At 53.4% G+C, this 8,650-nt stretch overlaps 1 long non-coding RNA gene across 1 annotated transcript; it reads left to right on the forward strand.

Annotated features, from left to right (window-relative positions):
• Positions 1–7,107: 7,107 nt before the first annotated feature.
• On the forward strand, positions 7,108–8,385 carry LOC118628310. Its single transcript, XR_004959276.1, has 3 exons — positions 7,108–7,251; positions 7,531–7,696; positions 8,167–8,385. It is a non-coding gene; the product is annotated as an uncharacterized LOC118628310 (long non-coding RNA).
• The last annotated feature ends 265 nt before the right edge of the window (positions 8,386–8,650 follow it).

Below are 8,650 nucleotides of genomic sequence, written 5' to 3' on the forward strand. Positions count from 1 at the left end.
CGCGTGAGCCTTCCTGGGGGTTCTGGAAGCCTTGTCGGCAGAGCCTGAGAACAAAAGGGGCCGTGTCGACGGGGCTGCCCAGCAGGTGTCCTGTGCAGGTTTCGGGGGGGCCAGGCTGCAGGGGCTGTGTGCCCCTCCTCTGTCCAGAGCAGATGGGTCTGGGGTGATGCTTACGGACTCCTGCTGGGTATGGAAGTCCTGCTGCAGTCCGGTCAGCAAACTTTTTAAAATGTCTACTTTTCAAAGAATACATATTTCTTAAAATATTTAGAAAATACATATAAGCAAAGAAAAAAAAAAAAATCAAAACAAAAGCGTAATCCCATCACCCGGAGAGAATCACTGGAAACACTTGATGTGTCTAGGTGTTCTCAGTAGTGTCTCCTCCGGCTTCCTCCTGGCTAATGTTTCTGGGCGGTGGGGCAGGGGTGAGGGGTCCTGTGGGGCGCGGGGGTCCAGTGCCTGGCCTGCCCGCTGCTCTGGTTCTGCACTCTTGCTCCGGTCACCATTTCTGCCCCGTCTCACTGTCTTCGCGGCTCCTGTTAGCTGTGCCAGCTTATTTGGTTCACTTATTTCAACCACAAGCTTGCTGGTTCCTCCTTCATGTCCCACAGGACCGTTAACACAAGTCTATTGTATAATGACCTGAATCAGATGGTTTGGGTTAAATGGGATTTTACCACGGAAAAAGGAATATTAGACCCCATGAGTACTTCTTCGAGGATTTTCACTGCCTCTCTGCTTGGTCCATGATCCTGCTGGGCCCTGATCTCTCTCTAGATTCTTCCCCATCTCCCTTCTCGGCTGTCTCAGGTTTCCAAAAGTCCTTTCTCCTGAGCTGCCTGGGGGCCACTCTAGAATCCCTGTGACTTTGTTGTGCTAGGCTATTTCATTCCTTTTCTGTCTGTGTCTCTCCCATATAGACCGGTCCAAGGCCTTTTCTTTTCTAGCCAAACAGCCAGGACTTTTCTAAACCAAGTAGCCAGCCACCTGCTCTCGAGGTGAAGGTGCCACCCCTCAAGAAGACAAGGGGTGGGAGTTCAATGTTATTTATTTTACTTCCCTCCACTGTACTTCATTTTATTTATTTTCTCCTTCCCCTGAAATAAAGTTTTAATGAATATTCTTTTAACTGAATCGGAATGGGGTGGGGTGTGTGTACAAACCCTCAACCGTAATTTTTTAGACTTGCTTCTTAGAAGTGCAAGACTAGGTCAGGAAACAGGAACACGTTCAAGGCTGTTGATGCATTCTGCCCAGCTGTCCTCCAGAGGAGAGGTCATCTCACACGCCCTCCAGTGCGCCCGTGTAAGGGTCTGCTACCATGGCCAGCTTTGGATACAATATAGTTCAGAGGAGGAAAGAATTAGCCATTTTGCTGGGGAAGTCACACCGTATGCTGATGTAGATTCGAAAGCGGTTTCTGAGCCGTGTGTGGGCAGAGTCTGGGAGGCAAGAGCCCTCTGTGGAAACCCCACCTGTCACCTCTTTGACATCTAGCTTCCAGATGGAGTCTTAAGTTCTGCAGAGCCATTTATCAAAGGGTTTTCCACTGTCACTTTCCAATTTGCTTTGGACCTTTTCTACATATTAATATGATTCTGTTCCGAATGTATATATTTTTGCTGCTCTACCTAAATTTGCATTGGAAACTAATGATGCTACAGAGTGAGCCAGCTCCCTGGGGGGAAATGATCCAGTTGCTTCCCCTTGTGGTTGGTTCAGGAGGATGTCCTCAGAGGGTCATAGAGAAGTCAGAATCCACTCACGACACCCACTCTCAGTCTCTGTTATCTCTGGCACTCAGCTCTGCTCCAGCCCGACACTTGAACACCATGACCTCACGCCCTGGGCAAGGCCAGATCTGATCCTTTGTTTTTTTCTTGTTCAAGACAATGAACCTGCATTAGAGGGGTTTGGCCCTCGCTTTTTCCAGGGTTTTTTTTTTTTTTCTTTTTTCTGTGGGGAGCTTCAGGGCCCAGATCTAAATTAGGAGTTTCTGCAGAGGTGACATACAGGACAGCGAGAGACAGATGGCAAACCAAGTCCAAGTTCTTTGGGAAAATTTTCCCAGTGTCTGCCGCCTTTGCTGACCCTCCTGGGGCCTGCAGTGGGTGCCTTTGAGTGTTGCTGTGCTGGGCCTCAGACCCCATCCTCGGGGTTTGTGCTCTACTGGAAGCTTCTGGAGTGTTTACTGCTGCCCATTCTGTCAGCCTCTGCTCTGCTCCCCTCCTCCCAGGCTTGACCTTGAAGACAGATTCACTCCCAGGTGGACCTTAGGGGCTTCTTTAGAGGTTTTGAAGAGAGGGGAGAATTTGACCCCTGAATTGAAGCCCAGTGTTATGGTTTGACCTTTCCAGCTGAGCATAGGGCTCCCTGGCTGGTGTTAGCATTACCTTGATCCCTTTAAATTGGGTTCCCCTCACCCCAAGTCACGTACTGAGGTCCTGCTATCCCTCAAAGGGGAACCACAGTCGTTTAGCACGAGTGCAGCAGGGTAGCTACCCTGGACTTGCCTTGCTCATCCCTGGTCTGTTCTCCCTCCAAACTCCATCTCTGCTCCATTCTGAATTCCTGCCTTGACACCTCGATTTTGATTCTGCATCCTGAGAACTTGGACTTGGCGCCTGAGCCTTGTCTTCCAGGCCTCTGGATCTTAGCTTTCCCTGGGACTCTGAATGCATTGACTCCTCTGCTTTTCAGGCTCCAAGATGCTACAAGTAGAAATTCCTGCATAAGTTCAGTCCTGGCTCCTGACCTCAGCCCCTCAGCCAGGGCCCCTGTAGGGCCCGCACTGGGCTTTCCTTCCCTCATGGGCATGGTGCTTAGTGGGTGCAGTGTGGAGAGGAGAGAGTGGAAGGCGCCCTCCAGCTCTGTGTCAGAGAAGCCAAACCCAACCTGCGGACCAAAGGGTGATAGTTAGCTGGCCTTGCAGCTGTTCTTTCAAATGTACAGTCAATTCATGAAGACAAGGTCAGATGAGTCCATCTCCCCTCCCCTGCACACACCTGTAGGACCACATGCTCCACCACAGGGCACCATATACATCTTTGAAATTGCTTGACCTTCTGCCCAGAGCCTGCTCCTGCCTGCCCCAGCCTCACTCAGCAGCAGCACCGAACCTGTTCGCCATTAAGACCCTGAACCTGTTCTGACCCGGACCTGGAGGGCACTTGAAGCTCAGCCACTCCCTCAAGTGGAGGGAGGAGTTTTTGAGCTTCTATCATCAGTGTGCGGTTCCTGGGGAGACTCTGGCTCCTCTCTGACCAGGACCAGCCTCTGCCTATAGCCACTGAAAACACCCATAGCTGGTGTTTCCTGGATCGTCCCTGAGTCTATCCAGGAGCCGAGCTGTGTCGTCTGCCAGCTGCTGTGATAGATTACCACACTGGCTGGCTTAAAACAACGGCATGTACTCTCACTGTGGAGGCCGGAAGTCCAAATTCCCGAGGTCAAAAGGGTGGGTTTCTTCCTGAGGCTCTGCGGGAGACATCTCTCCCTGGCAGTCTTTGGTGTCATGGCTTGTCGATACGTTGCTCCAGTCTCTGCTCTGCCATCACCCCACATTCTCTGTGTGTCTCATCTCCCCATCTCTGCCTTTATAAAGACACCAGCCATATGATTTAGAGCCCGTCCGGGTAATTCAACCAACTACAGAAACCTGCCCTGAAGTGTAGCCGCCACAGCTGGGTTCTCATCCTCATCTGGCTCCCCAGGGGCTGGGCCTTGCCCCTAGGACTCTGGGACCCTGGACATCCCCCATGTCTGAGCTCCTCCAGCAATGCTCTCTCTACTTGTTGACCAAATTCTTTGCTGTACCTGAAACATCAGAATTAAACCGAGCTCATCGCACCCCGTGAGACACAGAATAATGGATTCGGGTCAAGCCAGGACAGAGGCAGGGGCTCAGGGAAGGGGCATGGGCTTTGATGTGAGACAAGTCTTGAGTTCTGGCTTCAAGACTCGCTCCCTGTATTATGGGGTCCCTCGGCACTTCTGAGTTTTGGTTTCCTCAGTTACAGAAGGGGCTGGACCGCGATGAGGCAGCTGTGAGCAGGAGGTGAGCGCGTGTGGGCGATGGGGCCTATGGCACTGTGAGGGTACAGGATGTTCTTCCTCCCCTGCCCACCTCCTAGGGTGAGGGGCCAGTCTTCACAGAGACAACAGGTGGCATCCCGACAGTGTGGTAATATTGTAACATGGTAACATAGTAGAGTTAAGCTCAGGAGGAAAAGCTGCCTCCCCACACCCCTCCCTCCCTCCTCCTCGTGTGAAATGGTACAGGACTAAAGGCCTTCGGTGCAGGAGCCTGGCGAAGCGACAGCAGGTAAGACGGAGGGGACTGTGGGAAAGGGAAGAGGGACAGAAATGACACTCAGCACCCAGCTGAGATAATTCAATAAGAAGTGTTCACCATGTCGTAGGCTGCACTCACAGAACTTTCCAGAACTTACAGGTACCACTGAGGGTTGCAGACAGGAAGTTCTGAATAAATGTCCATTTTCTCTCCTCCTGAAACTGGTGTTCTCAGTCCTGGCTTCCTCCTTTGCACACCAGACCACCCCCAATCAAAGCTTGCCTCTTGACCCGAGGATGGCACACAGACCGACATCCCCACCATGGCTGTGTTCTCCCCACGAGTGAGTTATTCCAGGGCCTGGTGCCAGCCTCAAAGCCCCAGTTGTCATGACTGGGCAGGAAGGACGTTTAGTGTAATCCCGAGCTGGGCTGGGCTGGGCTGGGGCTGGGGCTGGGAGTGGGGGGTAGGGTGGGTGTGTTTAAGTTTAATTAAGTTGGAGTTGACCACTGATTATGAATATTACACAGGGCAGATTTACAATCTTTTGTCCTCCAAGGCAAAAGGCAGAACTGAAAAGTCTTATTTTCTGACAGTCACTGTGATTTCTGTGTATGCTTGAGTTTAGTTTAAACAACTCGCAGTTGATGATGAATATGCGAACAGATGTTAATGAAGGCTTAGCCTGTCTTCCTATTCCATCCCGTAGGCGGCCACATTCTGTCCTGTCAGTACACCCCTCCTGTGCCCAACCCGAGCTCCTGCTGTCTTGTCCCCACACTGTCCTCCTCAACCTCCAGTGTTGTTCAGGGCTTGGGTGACACACAGCTGAGCCCAGGTCAGCCTCTCTGCACCAGCGAGAGTGCGCCCACTCACAGGGCCCTCTGCATAGGTACCCGATGCTGCTGAGGACCTCGTGTGTGGAGGCCTTTTTCAGAGAGCACGTAGCCCTTCAGGCACGCCTGCCGAACTAGCTGGTGGAACAGTGGACTCCCAGCAACCGGCTGGGCCTCGCCGCCCGCCCTGTGGCACGTTTGCGCAAGTGGCTGTGTTTGTGCGGTGCAAGAGGCGTCCATCTGTCTGGGGGATGCATTAGGACACATCGACATGTTCTCCCTTGGCATAGTCAGATGAAGGGAGAGCTCCCCAAAACTCCCATTCTGGATGAGCTGGGATTCTACCACTCGGGGAGCTAGGCCGGTGGCTGCCGTGCAGGGGGTACAAGGTGTACCTGCAACCATGGTGTTGTTAGTCAGAGGTGATAGTGAAAAGATTTAACAACCCGCTGGCACAGGCCCCAAACAAGCAGAGCAAACAAGAGCCAGAAACAACAGGTAGAGCGGTTCTGGTGGGTACTCGTTAAATCTCAGCCACGGAAAATATCATCATTCACAACGAGTTTCACAATGATATGTTTCCTCATTTGATTGTAGCAACAACAATCCACCAGCCGGGTCTGGATACTTTTCCAACTATAGAGACGGGGAAACTGAGGCTCACAGAGGTCATGTGTCTTCCCCAAGGCCACGCAGCTAATGCCAACGCTGGAAGCCAAGCACCATCCTTGTTCTTCCTACCACGTTACTGTGCTGATGCACCGGGTCCAGAAAGATCAAGCTTGTGGCTGGGCCGCCGACTGGTAAGCCGAGGCGAAGGTGAGAGTGGGGTGGGCGAGGAGGGGGCCATGCTCTGGGGTTTGTCGTCCATCAGGGTGGAGCCAGGAGCCAAGTGTGGGCCGTTCTGTGCCCTCTGCTTGCAAAGCCCTGTGGTCCCGGAGGCTCAGAGGAAGAGAGGAGGAGGCCAAGTGCAGGCAGAGAGGAGCCTTCGTGCAGGACAAGGAGATGGTATTTCTGTGGAAGGTGATCCCAGGAAGCACTAGGAAGAAGTGGGCAAGTTAGATATGGGAGGAGAGAGACATTCAAGTGAAACTCACGAAAGCGGCACCATCATGGGCAGCCAGACTTAGTCCCCTGGGGAACTTCTGGAAACCATGTGGCTGGCCCTTGCCTCAGGAGGGCGCCAGTGAAGGATGTGGGGGTGTCTGGGGAGGAGCAGGGGCAGTTGTGTAGCCACTGCGACCTCCAGCCCAGGCGTTGACTTCCCCACACTCCCAGCCCTGCCTGGTGACTCAGAGAGGCCAGCAAGGCAGAGGAGAGCGACTGGTGCTGGGAGTGAGTGCTGAGACCCGTCTTCACAACTCAGGCGAACTCAGGGGGCTGGAGGGAGATGAGACGGGGCACCCCCAGCCTCCGCTATGCCCGCCGATCCCGAAGGATGCCAGAAGGGGAACCGGCCTCTCACCACTGGCTCTGGCTCTCCACGGGAGGGAGGGAGGCCGGGATGTTTCAGGCCTGTGTCCAAACCCAGGACAGTGCTCCGATTTCTGGGAAGCTTGGGGAGCATGCTCCTCTACTCTCCAGCTACAAAACATTAGCGTCTGCACTTCCTGCTCCTCATCTTCTGACTTTTGGGGGAGCCTCTGGAGCCCCTGTGGTTGGGGGAGACTTCTTTGTGGCTCTGGTGGGAAATACCCCCTCCCCCTGTCCTCCCTCCCCTGCCCCTACCCTCACACCAACCTGAAGCTGGCACCTCTGCCCTGCCAGAGGCCTGGTGGGGACCATCTGACAGATACAGAATGTTTTAATTTTGGAAGCCATTGATCTAAAGCACATTAACAAATGGCACCTGCCAGTTCAAACGTTGTTTGCCATCCATCTGGCCTTATCTGAGCACCAGCTGCATCTAGATAGGAGATTCGTCAGTCTTTAGGGGCAGACCGCGTGCAGGCCCCGCCCACAGCCAGGAGGACTTGGCCCTCCAGCCTGTTAACAACAAGGGCAGTGCCGCGGAGGGCGGCTCAGGAGCTAAGGACAGGAGAAAGGAGCAGGGAACTGCCTGGGGTGGCCAAGAGAAAGGCCTCTGCCTCCACTGTGAGGGCGAGTCTTCAGGCACATGTCAGTGGTTAAGGAGGGTCTGGACCTTGACCCCTTGCAGACATCAAAGCAGCTTCCTTTATGGAAGAAGTGCTGGGCCAGGGGCTCATCGTGGGGAGCTAGCCTCTGTGCAGCGTGGGAACCTGGGCGGGGTGCTGCCTCCTCTTTCTGTCCATCACAGCACCTGTGAGACAGGCGTGGACATCTGCCCTGCTCCACTCGCCAGGCCGCAGGGCAGAGCGGAAGCAGGACAGCTCTGAGGAAGGCTGCAGGGACCGTGGGGATGCGCTCTATTCACAGATCCACGTGGATGAACCAAAGTCGAGAAAACCTCGAGGACGGGTGAGGCTGGGCGGTGACTCCCCGACAGCCCTGGGAGAGAGTCGGGGATGCTGTCTCCTCTGAACAAAGACAGGAGGAGCCAACGGAAGGGATGGGCCCAGCACAGAAATGGGGCTCCAGAGAGGTGGGTTGTTCTCCTACCCCCAGCTCTGCCCTAGAGACAGGTCTTCTGCTTTGGGGGAGGACAATTCCTGGGTCTTAGTGGAAATTATTCTCCCCACTTTCTAATACTCCTCTTGCTTTACTCTGACGCACCAAGCAAACCTCGAACGGATGATTTGCTGTCCTCAGAGCTGTGCCCTGGAACCGTGGGCGTCAGCTGGCTTTGCTGTCTGGCATTGCGGTCCCCAGGTCCAACTTCCCTCTCTTTCACCTACTCTCAGCCCTGAGCTGTGGATGAGGCCCCACCTCTTGGCTTAGGGATGAAAGATCCCCAGATTCCTAGGTGATATAGGCCTCAGGCCATCAGAATACAACATTCATCTGCTGGCCACAGGGACGCGTGCAGGGCCAGCTGACCTAGTAGAGCCCACAAGATGCCGTGAAATGCTTACTGGGGCTTCCAGAAGACAGTCTTTCATTCTTGCCAGCTAGACGGAAAGCTGAGAAATGGGACCCCGGATGTCGGGAAGCCACCTTGCCACCCGGTGCAGCTGAAGATGGAAGGAGAGAGACCCCGGAAAGGAAAAAAAACTGAGTCCCATTGATACCACTTGAGCCCTGAATCCAGCTGTACTCAAAACCAGACTCATCTCTGGGACGTTCAGCTTTGCAAGCCAATAAATCCCTTTCGTGTTTTAAGTCATTTTGAATTAGGATTTCTGTTTCACAATTGACAGGGTATCACCTGAAACACCTGGACACTGTGGTCATCATCATAAACAGTTCAGTTCCAATTCTCACTTTGCATCAGTATCTCTTAAAGCTGGATTGTGTGAGTTTTCCCTGAAAGACTGATTATTTTGGGGTGAATGAGAAAGTCCACTTTCTGAATCTGGATGGCTGAGAACTTGGCCAGGGTATAACCCACTAAAGAAAGGCCCTGCTTGAGTGACCACCTTGGTCACTAAATGGCAGT

Source organism: Molossus molossus, unplaced genomic scaffold, assembly GCF_014108415.1.
Source record: "Molossus molossus isolate mMolMol1 unplaced genomic scaffold, mMolMol1.p scaffold_m16_p_13, whole genome shotgun sequence".
Taxonomy (NCBI): Eukaryota; Metazoa; Chordata; class Mammalia; order Chiroptera; family Molossidae; genus Molossus; species Molossus molossus.